Raw genomic sequence first — 19839 nt, forward strand, 5'->3', positions numbered from 1 at the left:
TGCCCGGTTTTAACAGGGTTGCCCTGCCCCCAACTGGGCACCTTTGTTCATGCCTCCTTTTTTGTTTTTCCGTGTTTTGTCTTTTTTTAAAAATATATTTTATTTATTTATTTGACAGAGAGAAAGAGAGATCACAAGTAGGGAGAGAGGGAAGGGGAAGCAGCTCCCTGCTAAGCAGAGAGCCCGATGCCGGGCTTGATCCCAGGTCTCTGAGACCATGACCTGAGCTGAAGGCAGAGGCTTAACCCGCTGAGCCACCCAGGAGCCCCTGTTTTGTTTTGTTTTAAAGAGACATCCACACACCATACAAATCACCCTTGCAAAGTGAACAGTTCTGTAGCATTTGGTGCATTCCCAATGTTGTGAAACCACCGCCTTGTGTAATTCCAGAACTTTTTCATGACCTCAAAAGGAAACCCTATGCCCATGAGCTGTCACTCCCCATCCCACCTCACCCAGTCTCTGGCAACCGCCAATACCGGCTGTCTCTAAGGATTGGCCTGTTAGGACACTTCCTATCCGTGGGATCACACAGCACGTGGCCTTCTGTGTCTGTGCTCTTGTGGAAGAAACAGCATCATGTTTTAGAAGTTCAGCTCCGTTGTTGTAGCATGAATCAGAACCTCATTCCTTTTTATGGCTGAATCATATTCCGCTGTGCGGCTGGATCACTCTGTTTCTCCGTTCCTTGATGACAGCCTGTGGGCGCCACCTGCTGGCGATCGTGAGCAGTGCGGCTGTGAGCTTGGTTTACAGGCTTTGGTGTGAACACCTGTTTTCAGTTCTCTCGATATATGCCTGCGAGGACAATTGTTGGGTCATAGGGTAATTCTGTGTTTAACTTTCCCTCTCGAGGCGCTGCTGGATTCCCATCAGCAATGTGTGAGCGTTCAGATTTCCCCACATCCTCATCAATACCTGTTATTTCCCAGTTAGGGAGAGGGGAGCCATCCTAAGGTGGCGTGGGGTCTCACTGTGGTTTGATCTGCCTTTCCCTGAGGACTGTTGGCGTTGAGCGCTTTTTCGTGTGTTTATTGGCCATTTATTATATCTTTGGAGAAATCTCAATTTGAATCCTTTCCTTATTTTTAATTGGGTTATTTATCTTTTATTACCGAGTCCTAGGCATTCTTTAGATCTTCTGGATATCGATCCGTTGTCAGATACAAGATTTGTAAATATTTTCTACCGCTCTGGGAGTTAGTTTTTCACTGTCTTAAGAGTGTCCTTTGCAGAAAAAATAATAATAATAATTTTTTTTAACTTGATGGAGACCAATTCACGTGTTCCTTTGGTTGCTTGTGATTAGGTGTCCTAGCCCAGAAGGCTCCTGGCCCTCGCGCAACTCTCCCACCCTCCTGCCCCCCCGCGCCTGCCCCGGTCTGGCCGGCAACCCCCCCTCCCACTGGCGTTGGGGCATCAGTGCCCTAGTCCCCCAACCGGGAGGCCTCTCGGGCAGGCACCCAGCGGTCTCCATCAATGTTTAATAACGAACCCGGCGCACGGAACCTTGGCACGGACGTGGGAAACCCCGCCCGGACCCATCCGCCCCTTGGCGCCCCCTATGGCCACACGTGGGGGCCGCGACCCGGCTGGGCCCCGCTGTCCAGGACCGAGGAAGACACGGTGGGTGGGGAGCCGGACTTGCTGGCCCCGGTGCTGGGGCGAGGGCGTGGGTCGCGCCCTGAGTCCTCCCTACCCGGGCCCGGAGCTGCTTCTGGCTCCCCGCCAGCCCTGGGCTGACCCTGCCGGCGGGAACCGCCTGCTACCGCGCCGCGGGCGCTTCTGCCGAAACCAAAACACCCAGGAGGAGGGAAGAAAAACACTCCGGGAGGGCTGGTGGGGGGAGGGGGCAGTCGCGGGTGTGCCTTGGGGTCGGGGGCTGGGAGGGGGGCGGGTCACACCGCCTCACGGATCCGGGGCCGCCCTGGCTCTGCGCCCTGTCCCCAGCTGGCTGTGCAGCCTGGGGCGCTCTGAGCCTCAGTTTCTCCATGGGCGAAATGGGGGTAGTTAGTCCTCTTTGAGGGTGGGAAGGCGGGAGAGGGAGCAAGATGAAGCTGTCGTTAACATCATCCATGATAATATTCAAGTCATGATTTGTGGGCACCTGGGTGGCTCAGTCGGTTAAGCGTCTGCCTTTCCGCCCAGGTCAAAATCCTGGAGTCCTGGGATGGAGCCCCCGCATCTGGCTCCTTGCCTCGCGGGGAGTCCGCTTCTCCTCCTCCCTCTGTATTCTCGATCTCTCAAATTAAAATCATCATCATCATCATCATCTTAAAACAACAACAACAAACCAGAGATTTTAACGCTCCACTCAGGGCCTGTTCCAATGAGGGGACAGGGGGCTGATCCTGAACCCCCAGTTTCCCCTGGATTTGCAGGACAGGGATGGGCCTGTGTCTCCCTGACTGCACCCCCCTCCATCCTTTCCCCTTTCTCTCCCTTTCTCTCCTGCTTCACCTCTCTCACTCCCTGTCTCTCCCTACTTCTGTCTCTCCCAGAACCCTGCCTGAGGATCGCCCAGACTACCCCTGCTGGAGCAGGGTAGTGGTCAGTCTAGGCGCCTCCCTAAAGCCCAGATCCTAATGTCCCTGCATCTGTCCCACTGTGGCCTCAGGGGCAGCTCCAGGAAGCCTGGGACCCTCACTTGCCGCCCAGAACACCCAGACTGCGTAAGAATCCCTCTCAGACCTAGGAAACCCAGCTGCTTAACATCCACACACCACCCCGCCACCAAGTTTTTAGATGGGGAAACTGAGGCCTGTATCAGGAACAAGTCGCATCCAGAGCCTCCAGCCCCAGGGACATCACTGGTCATTCTGGCCCAACCACCAGGCTCCGTGGCTTCAGACCATCCTCCAAGTGTGCTGTCCCCTGGGCCTGCCCCAGAAATAGTCATTTCAAATGCTTCCACCCCGGGGAAGGCTGGGCAGTGACACTCTCACCTCCCCGAGCTGGTTTCCCAGCAGCTGTGGTCTGGCGGGTGGCCCAAGTCTGTCCCGTCGGTTGCATTGGAAGCTGCCTGGTGCCAGCTAGGAGTGGGGGCTGGAGGCGAGGTCTGAAGCTGGAGCCTCTGGCCCACGCAGCGCCTCATTGGCCCCACTCCCTGCCTTTCATCATAACCGTGGGGGTGGGGCCGCAGGAAAGGGGGTCTCAGGCTGAGGGTCCCTTCTTCAGGAAGCCCCCGGACCCCTGGGAACCCCCAGGTCTGGGTACCGCCTTCTGGCCTGGGCTCTATGGAACTAGGAGTATCTAGGCCTGAACCCTCGCAACCTGGGACCTTGGACTTCACCCTGCTCGAGGCAGGAACCTGAAGGTGGTAAAGAATGAATGAATGGAAGAGTGAACAGTTCTACAACCCCAGCCTTGGAAGGCCGTACAGATGGGAACCCGAGTTCTTACACACCTGGGGGCTCCCACCCCAGTCCCCATCGGAAGCCGGGTACTAAGTAGTACATTCTAGGATGGGACATTTGATGCTGCTGCCCTGCCCCCAGGCGGAGTGCCATCCCAACAATAGGGTCTGGAGCCTGAAGTCCTGGGTTCGATTCCCCTCTCTGCCACTCATCAACCTGCATGACCGCTCTGTCTCTCTGGGTCTCAGTTTCCCCTTTTGTAAAATAGGGGTTGTGCCCTGGTCTCAGAGTCGCTGAGGGGAGTAAATGAACCTGTGCGAAGCTGGGTCAGGCCTGTCGTCAACCATAAGTGGTGAGCGGCTTCCCTCTGACAAGACTGAAATTATAGAGAAAATCAGAGATGGAATGACGACGGTGTTTGTATCAGGAGGCCGACTGGCCTGGTGAGTGAGGAGTGGCCCCGAATCTCCCTCCCGGACCCTGGCCACCTCTTAACTTCCCACTGTCCCTTTCAGGCTCTCTTTTACCTAGATCCCTCTGTTCCCAAATCCTCAGTTTACCTCCCTGTGATATGGGATCAAACAGACATCCTTAACTCTCTTCTCCATTCTCCAGCAGAACTGCTCACATATCTGACCCTTTCTCCCTACTTGGTTGTGCCCCAGTATCAGTCTATCCCTGAGACCAACACAGGTCTGATCTCCTTGCTTCTGCTCTCAGCCTCTATAGAATCTTCCCTCCATGGTGTCCGGAGGCCGACTTATCTATCCTTCCTTTCTCCAGAACCCTCTATGGCTCCCATCTCCCTTAGGGTAAAAGCCGGAAGTTCACTTGAAGCCACAGGACCCTGCTGGTCTTGCTGGTCCCACCTCCCAGCCCCACCCTGGATGTTGCCAGAGGCTTTTCGTCTCTGCAAGAAAGCATTCAAGGATAGACCAGACATAACGGTGCAGGAAGGAACATATAATTAAAGCAAAAGTACAGTCTGGGATGTGAGAGCAGGCGAGCTCAAGGGAGAGGCACTTGGGTCTGGGGTTTGGGTCTCTATCTGTTGTTGATAGTTATTAATTAAGGGGTGGAATATTTATTTCTTGGGGAGGAGACTTTTTGGGGAACAGGGTTTTGTGCTTTTTTTCCTTTTTCTTTGTTTTGGGTCCATCTAGTTCAATCTGGCTTTTTGTGGCTTTGTTTTGGAGAGCTGCCAGGACAGACCTCTGACTTTCCAGATAGCTGACTGGCCTCACACTTTGCTGGCCTCCAGGCATCCTGTTAAAGCCTAACTAGCTGCCTACTCCAACGCAACCCTTTCTCCCCTTGATCTACGTGGACTTCCTGAAAACGCTTCCACATCAGGCACACTCAGCCCCAGGGCCTTTGCACAGGCTGTGGCTCTGCCTGGGACGGTCTTCCCCAAGACACCCGCGTGTCTCCAGCGCCTCCTTCATTTGGGTCTCAGCTCCGATGTCCGCCCACATTGCCCTTTTTCTCTTGCCATCAGCAGTCTGTGTTTTATTCACAGCCGTGTTAAGCCAATGTGCTTCATCATTGTGCTCGCAATTACATTCATGATGAGTCATTTACCAGACGCTTACTGTGTGCCAGGCCCTGGGCTGGGGGCTGGGGACAGAGTTGAGGACAATTGAGACATATCCCTGCCCTGGTGGGACGTACGGCCTGGGGGCAGGGAGAGAGATGGGCAGAATGAATAAAAGAGGACACGTGGCCAGATGCGACAGAGAGAGGGTCTTTTTCCGATCAGACCTCCTGGAAGAGGTGGCACTGAGGCCCAAGCCCTGAGATGAGAATGAGCTTGTGTCTTTGTGTGGAGGCAGAGCCGGGAGAGCATGTGGGGAGGGCAGCAAGCCTGGACCCGCGGGGCCCTGGGGGCCCGGGGAGGGGGCTGCTCTTCACCTTCAGAGCAACAGGGCACCCTGGGATGTCTCAAGGCAAGTGACAGGATTGATTCATGTCTCCAAAAGGAAAGAGCAGCTGTGTGGGTCTCCCCAGTTCACAGGCAGGGAAACTGAGGCTCAGGGAAATGAAGTCACTTACCCAGCATCTCCGAATCTAGTGTCTCCAACCAGGAGCCTGCAAATCCCTCCTTCCTTTCCACCCACCCAGAGCCACCCAGTTGCAGGCGGGTAAACTGAGGCACAAAGGTGCTGTCACTTCCTAAGGTCCCAGGGGAGCACAGTAGTCAGCCTTCCTCCACTCCCCTTGCCCCTCCCGGATGCAGCTTCACTGGGGGACTTTCTCACAGGGAGGAAACAGCGGCGGCTGGTTTCACAAGTGGGTGGCCAGAGCCTCAGCCCAAGTTTCGGTTTGCAAATAGTGTCAGGCTCCAACCACCTGCCTGTCTGCCTGCCTGCCCCAGCCACAGCCCGGGAAGGCTTGCAGCACCACTGTCTGTGTGCGAGATGGCTGAGCAGCCCGTGGGCTGGGGGGCAGAGGGGGAGCGAGGAGCGGGGCAACCCTGGACAGAGTGGGCAGAAGGCGGAGGGGTGGCCCACGTGGGCGGTGGAGCTGGGGGAGGGGTGGGGCCTGGGAGTGTACCGAGCCCTCCTCCCCACTGAGCTTTGATCACTCATTCAATCCACAGTCAACCATTACTTCATGCTTTGCTGAATTAGCACATTTCATTCTCCCAGGGAGCATGTATTAAGTGCTTACTGTTTGGCAGGCTGTGTCCCAGGTGCTGGCTCATTTGATCCCCCCCAACAGCTCTGTTAAGGCAACGTGTGAGATTCCTGGGGCTGCTGGAACAAATGCCCATGAACCCTGCCTGGGTTTCAACTACAATATTCTTACACAATCCAGTGGGGCCGGCGGGGCCGGGGGTGGGGGGGGGAGGGGGGTTGGGCAGCAGTCTGGAATCGAAGTGGTGGCAAGGTGCGTTCCTCCTGGGAGCTCAGAGGGAAAGCCCATCCCAGGCCTGTCTCCCAGCTTCTGGAGGCTTCCAGCAGCCCTTGGGGTTCCTTGGCTTGGGGCTGCAGAACCCCGATCTCTGCCTCCATCTCCCTGTGGCCTTTGTCTCTCTCTTTGTCTTCTCTCTTGTAAGGATACCTGTCATTGGATTTAGGATCCCCGGAGTCCAGGATGATCTTGTCCCCAGACCCATAACTCATGCCATCTGCAGGGACCCTTGTAAAAATTGGACCAAGTAAATCGGAAGATCTCACTGGCCTTAAGAAGCCACAAATGGATGGGACAACACGGTGCTTAGCAGGTGGAGGGGAGAGCTGAGGAGTTGTACAAAATGGAAGGTTTTTACAGGAAGGAGGATGGGGTAAGACAGTTATCAGCAAAAGAAAAGAGAGGGTCATTCCAAGCAAGGCCACCTTCCCTTAGGTAGAAGGACGGGGGTCTAGTTAGGTGGATTACCTCCTCTTCCCTAGGGGAGTGGGGTGGAGAGGGCCCACATGTCAGACAGCTCACTGGTGTTGATCAGAAAATTCTTGGGTGACTGGTTAAGACTTACATTCTGGGGGAGGTTGAAACTGCAATTAGGTTAGGCATTAAGCTCCTTTCTAGTGACTTGGCCCAAGCGATACCCTTTTAGGCCCGTGGTTTTCTTTTTAATGCCCTTTATGGTCCCATTCCAAGGTTCTGGGTAGACATATCTTTTGGGGGCCACAATCTCACGTTCTCCAGGCAGGTATTATCAGTGCTACTTTAGGGGAAACTGAGGCACAGAGAGATCAGTCTGCTGATGTGAAGGGCTAGGACTTAAAGCCCGGCTGTTTGGAGCCTGAATCTGTCCACTTCCCTGCTCTCAAATCACCTCCCATCTGCTGTGGGCCACGTCCTTGCCAGAGCTGGGGACACGGAGGCAAGCGAGAATTGGCAGCACCAGGGACGTGACCTGTGAACCTCAGGCTGATGGATGTTCAGGGTGTTAGGGTGTGATCTTAAGATCAGGGGTCCCCCAAAGTGGGCTGTATGGTGTCCTCCAAAAGACACGGCCACCCAGAAGTTGTGAATGTGATCATATTTAGAAATAGGGTCTCTGCAGTTGTCAGTAAGGTAAGGATCTCGAGATATGGTCATCCTGGATTAGGATGGGCCCCAAATCCAATGATAAGTGTCCCTATAAGATAAAAGCAAGGTGGGGAGGATCTGAGAGCCAAGCAGGCCAGGTAAGACAGAAGCAGAGACTGGAGCCAAAGACTGAGCTTTTTGTGTGAAGTGATGTGAGGACCCAAGTGAATTGTTTTTGACAGGGACTCTCACTTCACAGATTCTTTTATAGAATTGTCTCCCCTCCCTGCTGCTGGGATAGACCTTCTCTATCTTGGAGCAAATCCTTAACCTGCATAGGGTGTCTGCGGGCATCTAATTCCAAAGCATTGGTCAACCTCTCTTTCCCTGTGCCAATATCCCTCTGACTTAATTACAGGCTTTGTCATGGGTTCCCATATCTGGTAGGACAGGTAACACCACCTGTTCTGTGTTAAGTATTTTGACTATTTGCAACCGCCTGTTCTTCCAGGTAAATGTTTGAATCATCTTATCAAGTTCCAGAGGGAAATCCCCTGCTGTGACTTTAATTGGGGTGGTGTTAAAACTTCAGATGGGGGGAAAAAAAACCCAAACCTTTAGATGGGGAGAATCAGCATCCTTTGAGCCTTAGCCTCCCTGTCCATGAATATGGTACATCACTCTCCCTGTTGCTTCCTTAGGATCTCTCTCCTCTCTCTTTTTTTAAAGATTTTATTTATTATTTGAAAGAGAGAGAGAGAGCATGAGCAAGGGAGAGGGGCAGAGGGAAAAGCAGAGACACCCCCCCAAGGAGGAAGCCCAACGTGGGGTTCAATCCGAGGACCCTGGGATCATGAACTGAGCTGAAGGCAGACGCTTAACCGACTGAGTCACCCAGGCGTACTCCTTGGCATCTCTTAAGGCAGCCATTTCTGTTTCCCTGAAGGGTTGAGAACACTATTTATTTCACTTATTTCTCTTTCCCATGTAGGGAGTCCTCCAGCTGACCTTCTGTTTGACCAGGGTATGGTTTCCCCCACTACGTTCCTGATAGTACCAAGTTGTTTTGTTTGTTTGTTTGTTTGTTTTCAGAGGGACCCATTTTCACATGGCCAGCATCTCCCCTTGTCAGTTTTGGGGGCGCACATCAAGTTCACTTTAAGCTTCTGGCCTATCTGTCCTCCTGTTCCCACTCTTGGTGGAGGCCATGGTTCAGAGGCTTTTCCTGGTGAAATGAGGGGCTTCTCCAGGTCTGGTCATTTGGATTCTAGCCCATTTCCTCAGGGACATCAATGATAAGGCCAATCTCAGTTCCCCAGTCTCAGGGAATGGGATGAGAGCCCAGTTCCCCTAAAACTCAGGCCATGACTTCTCACTCCCCCTCTTTCTTCTGGTCTGGCCGCCCCTCACCCCCAGCCTCTCCCAGGACGGTAGCGGGGGGAGTGGTCACTCTGTATGTTACAAGTGCCTCCCCAGGGTTAGGAAGGAGCGGTCACTGCCTGGGTCATTCCAGCCTCGCTCCCGGCAGGCGTGGGGGTGTGAGCCACCTCTTGCTGAAATGGCAGGGAGATGCCAGGGGCAGAATTCCGAGCCGCCTCCTTGAGGCTGCCTGGTGCCTCTGTCTAGGCCTGGGGCATTCTCAGACTGTTCTCGGCACCCCCCACTCCAGCGCCTCTGGGCTGGTCTCCAGGAAGAGTTGAGATTTCCCTCCATCCTTGACATCAGGCCTGGGATCAGACCCAGGAGCCCAGAGATCATTTAAAAATGCTTGTGTTATGGAAAATTTCAAACATGCCCTGGAGTCAAGAACGCGCACTGACCCCATGGGCTGTCCCCAGACTTGCAGTGATCCAGGAGGCACTGACCCATGTCCATGACGCTCCTTCCCCTCGACCTTATTAGGGTACCGCTAATCCCAGAGTCACACTCCTTACCCGAGACCTGAGATGCTTCCCACAGGACAAGCCCTGCTCCAAAATCTAAGTCACCCTTGAAACCTTTTCTCTCTCCCTCTCTCTCCTTGTATCTCGGTCTCTCCCTGTCTCTCTTTATCTCTCTTTCCCCCATCTATCTCTTTGTATCTCTCTCTTAGTCTCCCCCATCTCTCTGTCCTCTCTCCCTGTCTGTCTCATCTGGCTCCCACTGTCTTGTCTGTCTCTCTCCCAGGTGGATTGGGTGCCCAGTCTCACCCCGCCCCACCCCCACCCCCAACTCCGGCATCTACCCCTAGGCCTCTAGTCTGAGTGGGAAGAGGCATACTGTTCAACTGTCCAGTCAATGGTTGATGAGCCGGACTTTTGAATGAGGTCAAAGTTGTCCATGCTGTGCCCGAGCAGGGGCCCCCCTATCTTGTCCCGCCTGTTAACCCCCATCCTGACAGTCACAGTGCTGAGTCCCCACCCTGCACTGCAAAGGTCCCCTTGAAGGGCCATGAGCTCCCCCATTTGTCACCCGGAGTCCAACCTCCTAATGACCCAGGGACTCTGGGGCCTCAGGATGCCGGCTTGGGCTCCTCAGCATCCCCACGATTGTTCTAGAATAGAAGCAGCACCACAAGTGGACCTTGTCGGGGGCGGCTGTACACTGGGGATGGCTGGGCCACACAAGCAAGCCTGTCCTGTAGATGAACAGCTCAATTGTGGGGCCATGGTTCGATGTGCGATATCTCCGTTCTGTGGATTGCCATCAGCAGAGAGCAAGTACATACAGCAGAGAGGATAAAAGATATTAAATCCAACCCAAGGTTTACTTATCCCTCCTCGATGACACCTACTACACCACCCCCAGCCCACCTGGTCCCCATGTGGCCAGGGGGTTACAACCTCATCGTACAGCTGGGGTGTACGCCTTTACCTAATAGTATGCGCATGTGAATTGCATGAAGGCTTTGTACATATCGCATTAATATTCACGTGATTGAAAAGACGGATGTGGGGGCGCCTGAGTGGCTCAGTGGGTTTAAGCCTCTGCCTTCTGCTCAGGTCATGGTCTCAGGGTCCTGGGATCGAGCCCTGCATCGGGCTCTCTGCTCAGCAGGGAGCCTGCTTCCCCCTCTCCCTCTGGCTGCCTCTCTGCCTACTTGTGCTCTCTCTTTCTCTGTCAAATAAATAAATAAAATCTTTAAAAAAAAGAAAGAAAAGAAAAGACGGATTTGCTTTATTTTGAAGTGAGAAAAAGAACACGAACAGGCACGCCTGGAGAGCTAGACTCTATAGTAGGAATGTTTATCATCCTTCCCTGGCTGTAACCTATCACACAAGTTCCTGAAACAGAAGACTTTGTATCAAAGCATTTGGATTTTGTTACGATGTTGCCTTCCCCTCCCTTCAGTTTTAAAATAAAATATCATATAACTATTTTAAAGGTCAGCTTTGTTGGGGCACAGCTCACATAAAACAGAGTACAGTTGGATAAGTATTGACAAAGGGATACAATCCTGAAACAATCACTCTGGATAGATTTCCATTACCTAGAAAGCTCTATTGCCCACCCCCCCTTGCAGCCAATCCCCTTCTCCAGGTATATGGTAAGTTATAAATACTGGGTGAACACATTTGCCCTTACCAACTGGAAACAGTGAGTTATAGATTCAGCAGGTGGGGAGATGGAGACTGCCTCTTGCCATGGTCCCCCGGTGTTGAGCCCAGAATGGGTCCAGGAGCCTGGGGTGAAGGTCTGCCTATGGATACTGGCAACTGGCCAAAGTCCCATTTCATAGCCAGTACTACTGAGGCCAGAGACAAATGGCCCAGACAAATGGTCCAGTGACCCAGATTCCAGCCCTGGAACCTGGGCCTCTATCTTCTCACCTCAAAACTGAGGATAAAAAGGAAAGGTGGCTGTTGCTATAGACTGAATGTGTCTGCCCAACATTCATAAGTTGAAGCAGCCCTAAGCCCCAGTGTGATAGTGTTGGGGTGGGGGCTTTGGGAGGTCATTAGGTCATGAGGGGGAAACCCCCATTATAGGATTAGTGTCCTTAGAAGAAAAGAACACAGGAGAGCTGGCTTCCTCTCCCTGCTTTCTGCTATGTGAAGACACCATGAGCAGATGTGCGTCCATAAACCCAGAATCAGCCCTCAACAGACATCAAATCTGCCAGCACCTTGACCTTGGACTTGCCAGCCTTCAGAAGCGTGAGAAGTCCATGTTTGCTGTTAACCCCATTCTATGGTAGCTTGTCATAGCAGCCTGAACGAAGATTTGCTGCATCATGGTCCCCATGTGCCCTCAACCAGTAACTTCGTCCTTCTGAATCTCGGTCTTCTGGTCTGTGAAATGGGGATATTTCTGGGACCAGCCTGCTGGGGGCTTTTGTGGCTATTAGAGGTAGCTCCAGCAAGGCTTGGCTGGAGATGTTAGGCAGCTATGATGACTGTGGTTGCTACTGTTTCCATCCCAGCCCTGGTTCTCAGTCCTGAGAGTTCCCAGCTGGGCATCCCAAAGCTCTTCTCTCTGCCTTCTGACTCTACCCAGCAGCCTGCCGTCTCATCTCATTCTTCTTGCTCTGCGTCCTGGGAGGTAGCCACGGCAATGGGGCAGAGGATGGTGCATTGGGGAAACAGGTGGCTCAGGAAATTCCTGTGCAGAGGCGAGGCTGAGTGCTGTTCATCTCACCTGCTGCCCACCCCTCCACCACTCTCCCCTGGCCCTTGGGCCAAGGTTGTGCTCAGACTTTTGTCCTTCAGCCTGTGGGTCATTGAGGGCGCTACATCCTGCCTGAATTGCCAGGGGACCCTGGCCATCCTAAACTTAGCCTGACTATCTGCTGGAGTCTGCAAATTGTCAAAGGGAGCTGGGGGTGGCATGAAGCCAGCCCCTGAAATCATTATGTTCCCTCTCACCCCAGGACCTTTGCACACACGGATCCCACTGCTTAGGATTCTCTATTCCTGCAAACCTCCTCCTCCAGGTCTCTGGCAAGTGTCACCTCCCCCAGAAAACCCTCCTGGACCCTATTCAGGGGGTCCTAGCACTGAGTATCTTCCTTTGGCATGTCTTGTCCGAGTTATAGTTTTGTATTTATGGTGATGACTGTATTAACATCTATCTCCCTTGTTGATGGGAGCCCTGAGCAAGCAGGGGTTGGAGTACCAGTCATACAGCAATTATACAATAAAAAGTGATGGAATCGAGCAGTGAATTCAACAACTGTTTATTGAACATCGTCTTACATTTGATCAGCAACTCCCCTGAGCCCTTCAAAGCACCCAGGTGGGGGGGACATCCTATGAATGAACACCCCCTTCTTCCTGTGACCCAGAACCTCTTGCTGACATCCTAGTGAAACTCTTGAATGGTGCCATTCTTGTCATCCAGGCCCTGTTCCCCAGAGACACATGATGCATTTATGAGCTTATCAACAGACCATACTTGGGCTCATCCCCGTGACGAGGTCCTGGCGAAGACAAGGACAGTGAACATCCACACTACGATGCATTGGGCCCTTTCTCCGTGCCTGGCCCGAGATTCCCCTCAGGACCTTCACAGCTTCCCTTCGGGAAGACATCCTCACAGGAGAGGCAGATGTGACAAATAAACATCTCATTTTCTTGTTTGTTTGCTTTGTGGTTTTTAGTGTAAGTAAATCCCATACAATATTTGGGATATACTTACACTAAAAGTGTATTGCTTGATCTTTGAGCTTGCCGAGTAGACCCCATAAGCAAAGCTCACCCTCCCGAGTTGAAAAAAATTATGGACAAGATATTATCATTGAAATTAAATAGTGGCAGGCATGCCCAAGGAATACTGTGGGGGTTTGATCCCTTTAGGAATCTTGTGACAGATGGATGTGCGGGGATGGCGACTAGTGGGCCACAGAACGATATTGGAACAGCAGTAATATGAGGAAATGACATCATCATGTGAGAAGCTTTGGAACAAATATAAAAAATGGGTGTGAGGGGCGCCTGGGTGGTTCAGTCGGTTAAGCAGCTGCTTTTGGCTCAGGTCATGATCCCAGGGTCCTAGGATGGAGCCCCACATCAGGTTCCCCACTCAGCAGGGAGCCTGCTTCTCCTTCTCCCTCTGCCCTCCCCCCTCCTCATGCTCTCTCTTTCTCTCAAATAAATAAAAGCTTACAAACAAAAAACAATGGGTGTGTTCACCGGAAGAAACCAACTGCTTCCACGTGCCCCTCTCCATAGCACCCGTTTTGCTACAATATAAAAATCAGGTCATGCGAAGAAAAAAAAAGGGGGGGTGCTGGTTGTCTGAAATTCAATGTTAACTGGGTATCTACCCTGTATTTTATCTGGCCACCCTGATCCATCGGCATGCCCATTTTACAGATAGGGAAGTGGAGCTCGTGATGTGTGGACAGCCGGGAATAAGCAGAGAGAGGAGATGCAAGCCAGACCCTGGGACCTGACACCTGTGGGGCTCAATTCCTGCCTCCGAAGAGCGGGTATGAGCCTGGGGGTCCTCGGTGAGCAAAAACCTCAGCCTTGCCTGGGCCAAGAACTCTTTCCACATTCCCGCTCCTGGTGCCAGAGGCAGCCAAGCAAAAGGGGTCCCCAGGCCTAGGGCCCTCTGCAAACACCTGCAGAGGGGCCCGTCCCACCTGCCATCTGGACTCTGGCATCCGGAAGCTGGTGGTCAGCTGGCCCCCCTGTAAACAGCCGGTCTCATGTCTCTGTAAACAGCTGGTGTCTAGAGCTGTTGTCACAGTGCCCAAGTCTCAGTGTGACTGCCCTGTGACTCGATACTCTGCCACCGGCCCCCGTCACTTGATACTCGGTAAACAGTGTTCTGCGAATGGGCAGCAGCACCCCGTTTGGTCAGTCCGCTGCTCAAGCCAGGGGCCGGATCCAACTTAACCCGGGTCCCGACACCTCGTGAGCCATCCTCGCTCGCTCTGTTCTAATACTCGGTAAACAGCGAGTCTTGATAGCTGTTATTTGTCAATGGTAAGACACTGTTGGTGTCTGACCAGCTCTACTGTGTCATAGCTGGCTGACCTGGAAGCACTTGGAGCAGAGTTCCAATATTTTGTAAACAGGGAGTGCTGATACTTACTTAGTTGCCTGATGAGCTCCCTATCCCAGGGTTGGCCAACGGCAGCTCTGGCCACATCCCAGAAGTGGCTTTTACGCTTTCAAATGGTGTTGGAAACAGACCAAAAGAGGACGTCATGACACACGAAAACTATCTGAAATTCAAGTTCTGTGTTCACAAATAAAGTTTTGTTGGGATGCGGCCACGCCCACTCATTTGCGTCTGTGCATGGCTGCTTTCAAGGGAGCTGTCTGGCAGCTGAGAGACTGCATGCCCCACAAAGCCTCCAATATTTATTATCTTACTTTTTTTTTAAAAAAGATTTTATTTATTTATTTTGACAGAGAGAGAGAGAGAGAGAGATCACAAGTAGGCAGAGAGACAAGCAGAGAGAGAGGGAAGCAGGCTCCCTGCTGAGCAGAGACGCCGATGCGGGGCTCTATCCTAGGACCCTGAGATCATGACCTGAGCCAAAGGCAGAGGCTTAACCCACTGAGCCACCTACGTGCCCCTATTATCTGACTTTTTACAGAGAAAATTCATCAACTCCTGCTCTGAGCTCTGGGGCAGTCCCCGTTCTTCTAGGCACATGGCATACAGGAGGCCCCAGGTTGGCCCCATCTGGTCCCGGTGGCTGAGTGGACCCTGGATCATCCCTGCCTCTCGGGTGTTCCCCCACTCGATGTGAGCCAGGACAAAGGCTTTATGCATTGTCAGATCTGGCCGTTCCAGCCTTGAAGTCAGCCCTTTCCACTTTTTCGGTGACTCTAGGTAAGTGAGACGCCACCAGGATTGGCCCCAGTTACAGGAGAATAAACTGAGGTTTACAGAGGGAGCCCACACAACCTAGGATGCAGAGGGAAGTGGTCAAAGCTGAGTCAGGACTCAGGGAAGGGCAGGGGAACAGCCAAGATGTGGGCGGGGTGACTCGCTCAAGGCCACTGTCCTGAGGCCTGAGCGATGGAGAGGAATGGAGGGCAGAGTAGCTTGGTTAGTGGGCATAGCAGGTGCAGAGGCCCTGAGGTAAGACCTACCTAACAGTCTCCAGGAAGAGCCAGGGTTTCAGAGGCCATTGTAGGAAGGGGCAGACGGAAGGAAAGGAGAGCAGTATACCCCAGTGCAAGCTAGCTCTTGCCAGCACTCACCAGTCCCCGCTACCAACAAACACCTATGCCCAACACCTAGACTCAGACTCGCAAATGCACTGAGCGGCCCCTGTTTGCTCCCCGTACCAGCTGAGATGTGTCAGCCCACATTTGGGCACATGCAACACACATGCACGTGCCTCTGGCAACTCCACAGCCAAGGCTGACGCGCAAACACACACGTGTGCACTGGGGGCTCCGTTTATCTCCAGGCTGTCTGCAAACCCACATGTGTGCACGCACCCCCACCCCCCGCAAGCACAGCACACGTCATGAGGAGGCTCAGGAAACACTGCTGGGGGCTCCCTTGAGAGCCGGCTTCCTGTTTTCAAAGAGGCCAGGAACTGCTGAGGGAATGTTTTGGACAGACCCAGTCCCTCCTCCCTCGGCTCAGCACGCCCCATCCAGGCCCACAGACCTTTTATTGCTTCCGTGCCCAGTGCTGACCCAGTCCTACAACGAAGTCAGGTTCCAGATGACAAACCCAAGGCTCAGAGAGGTGTGGCCACTATCCCAGGGTCACACAGAAAGGAAGAGGTAGTGCTGGGTGTCCAGACCCTGAACCCCTACTCCGTCTCCCCCTGGAGCACCATGCCTGGGGTTGAGGGCTCATGAACAGGGAAAAGGGAAAGGCTCCCTCCTGCCTTGGACTGTGGTCCTGTTCCCGGGTTCCTGGGGCCATCCTAACCCAGCCCCAGGCTCTCCTGCCCTGTGAACCCAATTCTCCCATTCACTATCCACCCATGTCTCTCATCCATGTCCCCAAAGAAGGGCCACCTACACTACAAACGTTAAGAAACATCAGGTTCCAACAAAGCTTCCAGCAAAGACTTGGTCTCGCCCTTAAGCAGCTGATGGGGGTGCCTGGGAGCAGAGAATCCCACACATCTACAGCTGCCCTCCCTGTGCTCCAGCCCCCCAGGGCTGCGGGAATGGCTGAGGACGCACCTGGCCCTCTCTGGCCTGCTGTGGTGGCACAGGCTGTTCCCTCTGCTTGGAATGCCTTTCTCTAGCTCCCTGGCGAACTCCTCTTCATCCATCAAAGCCCCAACTCCAGGGTCTTCTCCTCCTGGAAGCCCTCCCAGGGCTCTCCTGCCCTCATCCTTCCCTTGGGCTCTACCTCACTCCACAGGGCTAGGGGTGTTTGTGGATTTCACCACAATGACCTGGGGACTCTCTGTTCTGCCCCTCCTTAGGGTAGCAAAGATGGCGCCCATTCTCACCTTCGGGAGCCCCCAAACTCCTGGGGTGATTGGCCCACTCAGAGTCACATGCCTATTCCTGAACCAATCCCCGAGTCTGTGGTCACAAAAGGCTCTAACTGGCCAGACCTGGTCACATGTCCGCACTTGGAGCAACGAGGGGGACCTGGCTCCTTTTGCCAGAAGGCAGGCAGGGAGAATAGCTACAAAACCACAGAAACTTTTGACCAAGGACTAAGGGGTCCTCTGCCTGCCCCATCCTGGCTGGAGGGTCTTGGGCAAGTCACCCGTTCTCTGTGCCTCAGTTTCCCCATCTGTGAATCAGGCTCAGCAGAGGGGAGGTGTGGGAGCACTGCGGACCCACTGAGGCATGCCCCATCCCTCCCCTCCACAACCCTGCTCAGCAGGCCCTGTTTACCCCTGTTTACCCCTGTTTACCTGTGTCCCCGCCCCCCATTCCTTTATTGTTATCTGTGAACCTCCCAACTGTCCCCTCCAACCCCCCACCCCCCCAAAGGGTCTCCCAGCTACACAGGCCCGGATGGACACTGGCTGAGTCACTTCTTCCTCCTGGGCCCCTTGCCCGGCCTGTGCTTTCTGGGGACTTTCCTGGCCTTGACCATCAGAAATGAAGTGGGGGAAGCGAGGGCAGAGGCACGCCTGTGGACAGGCCTGTGCACACCCTGGTGTGGGTTCAAAGTCTCCATCCTGCACCCACGTGTGAGATGGAGGGCGTCTTGCCTGCTTCCTGGCAGAGCTGGGGGACTCCACACATGAACAGCCTGCATGCCCTCCCCCTCGAGCCGTGGGCGCCCAGTGTCAGTACTATCGCACCTGCTTTATGCACGCGTGCATACATGTGCATGCAGGTCCGTGCTCATCGAGGTCCAGGCTGTGTGCCCCCGAGTCCGTGGGCCTATCTCTGTGTTTCCCGTGTGTGCATGCATTTCTGTGCATGCATGTGTGTGCATGCGTGTGTGTGTGTGTGTGTGTGTCCTAATAGCCCCTGTGTGGAACCCAGACAGAGAGACCCAGCCCCTCACTGGAAAAGGTGCATCTAGGTGGGGGAACTCCTTGGGAAGAGATGGGAGGGCTGGGAGATGGCTGGTGTGTTGGGGGTGCAGGGGACAGCGGCAGGAGGTGTGTGCAGGGAACACGAGGCCACAGGGTTGGGAGGAGGCACAGGGGGTTGGTCTTTCGGCCGAAGGGATGGGAGCTGTGTGTGGGGGCCTGGAGGCTAAGGCAGAGCTGAGCTTTGGGGATAAAATAGCATGAACTCTAAAATATTCACTGATCCAGAGGCACAGAGGACGTCCTGAAGAGGTGATTTGTGATCTGAAGGCTGCCAGGGAGAAGGTCCTGGGCACAGCTGAGGAGAGGGAGCTCTAGGTAGAAGGCAGAGCAGGTGCAAAGCCCGGGAGGTAGGGATGATATGACAGAGGGGCCCCATTCAGGAAGATCTAAGCCCAAAGTAGGGAGGAGAGGCAGCAGGGGGCAGCACTGGTGGGGAGCAAGGCCACCAGGACGGGCTGTCCTGTAACTGGAGCCTGACAGGAACCCTCCACTCCCACCCCACCCACCCCCAATGCTCCCTGCTCGGGACAGAATGTGCTGGGAGGAGAGGCCAGCGGCTATGCCTGGTGGCTGGAGCCGGGCAGCTGGAAGATTCCTGAACAGCAGCCCAGCTGGGCCCCCTGCCAGCCAGGGCGGAAAACAAGCGGAGGGCGCCCTGCCTGCCTGTCACCCTGTGGCTCAGGGGCCGGGCCAGTCCAGGGGAGAAGACAGAGTTGCTGAAGGAGTCAGAGACTGAGAGAGCCTGAGAGATAACCAAGGAGATGGTGAGGGAGAGACAGAGACAAAGAAATAATGAGAGGGAGAGAGATGCAGAGATGGTGAACCAGAGACAGAGACGGGGGAGACAGAGACAATGAGAGACAGAGACACCAAGCAAAAGGGACAGTGCAAAAACAACATGGAGAGGCAGAGCCGAAGGGGGTGGTGATAAGGAGGGTGAGTCAGAGAAGAGACCTGGTATTTCACTCTCCGAATGAGCGACAAGTTCTGATTCTAGGTGGTCCTGGGAACAATGTAAGGTGGTAATACCGCCATCCCCATCAGAATCTTGGTCCACACTATGGGGGGCGGGGAGTCTCCTCCAATCAACAACCCCCTTCATGCCTCTCATGCCTGCTGGGTGCTGCGGCCAGAGGCTCAGCCCTCTCTAACCCTGCCCTCAAAGCTTCAGACAAACAAATGAATATCTAAATAAAAAATTCCAGAGAGTGATGAGGGCTATGAAGACTATAGGACAGGGGGATGGGAGAGGGAGTAACGGGGAGTGTCACCTTCATCCAGGAGGTTGGGCTGTTTCCTGAAAAGATGAGGCTAGGAGGCAGAGAGGAGCCAGTCCTAGAGAAAAGCCTTTCAGCAGAGGGAACCACGTGTACAAAGGTCCTGAGGTAGGAGCCAGCTTGGAGTATCTGAGTGGCAGTCGGGATCCCTGGGGAAGCTGGAAGGAGAGGTGGGTGAGAGGTGGTGAGAGATCTTAGGGGCCTAGAGAGGGATAGGATTTTATTTTAGGAGAAGAATATTTGGCCAACCTCTTCGATACCCTATGGGCCTCACTTTGTGTTCAGGGAGTTCCCTGAATTCTGGATGACCCAAGCCTGCTCCATTCTGGTTTTCATTTATCTAAACCAGATAATCCACTTCTTCTAGGGATCAGGTTCCAGACGGTTGCCAACGCAGGAGTTCTGGGGACACAAGGTGGCTTGTCCGACCAAGCCTGCTGGGGAGAAACTTTTCCTATGTACCCCCATCTGCAGTTGCAATAGGATGTCTTAGACTCTTCTTGGTTTGAGAACATGGACCCGGAAGCTGGGGTCTTGTGTCCTGCACACCCACGGTGACAGAGAACCTGCCCCTTCCCGAGGCTGCTATGTTGGGGCTCTGGGTGACTGTGCCATGTGGGTCCATCTCCCCTCTGCTGGGCCCAGAGGAACCCCCAGTCTGACAGGTTCTGAACTAGATGCCACGGCAGATGCTGCCAGACAGGGGTGGGTAAACCCCAGGACCAGAAGCAGGTGGAAATCAGGACTCAAATTCAGACCAGGGATGGGAGGCATTTGAGGCGGTGGCGGAGAGGTGCCAGGAGTCCCA

The sequence above is a fragment of the Martes martes genome (assembly GCF_963455335.1).
Source record: "Martes martes genome assembly, chromosome: 1".
Taxonomy (NCBI): domain Eukaryota; kingdom Metazoa; phylum Chordata; class Mammalia; order Carnivora; family Mustelidae; genus Martes; species Martes martes.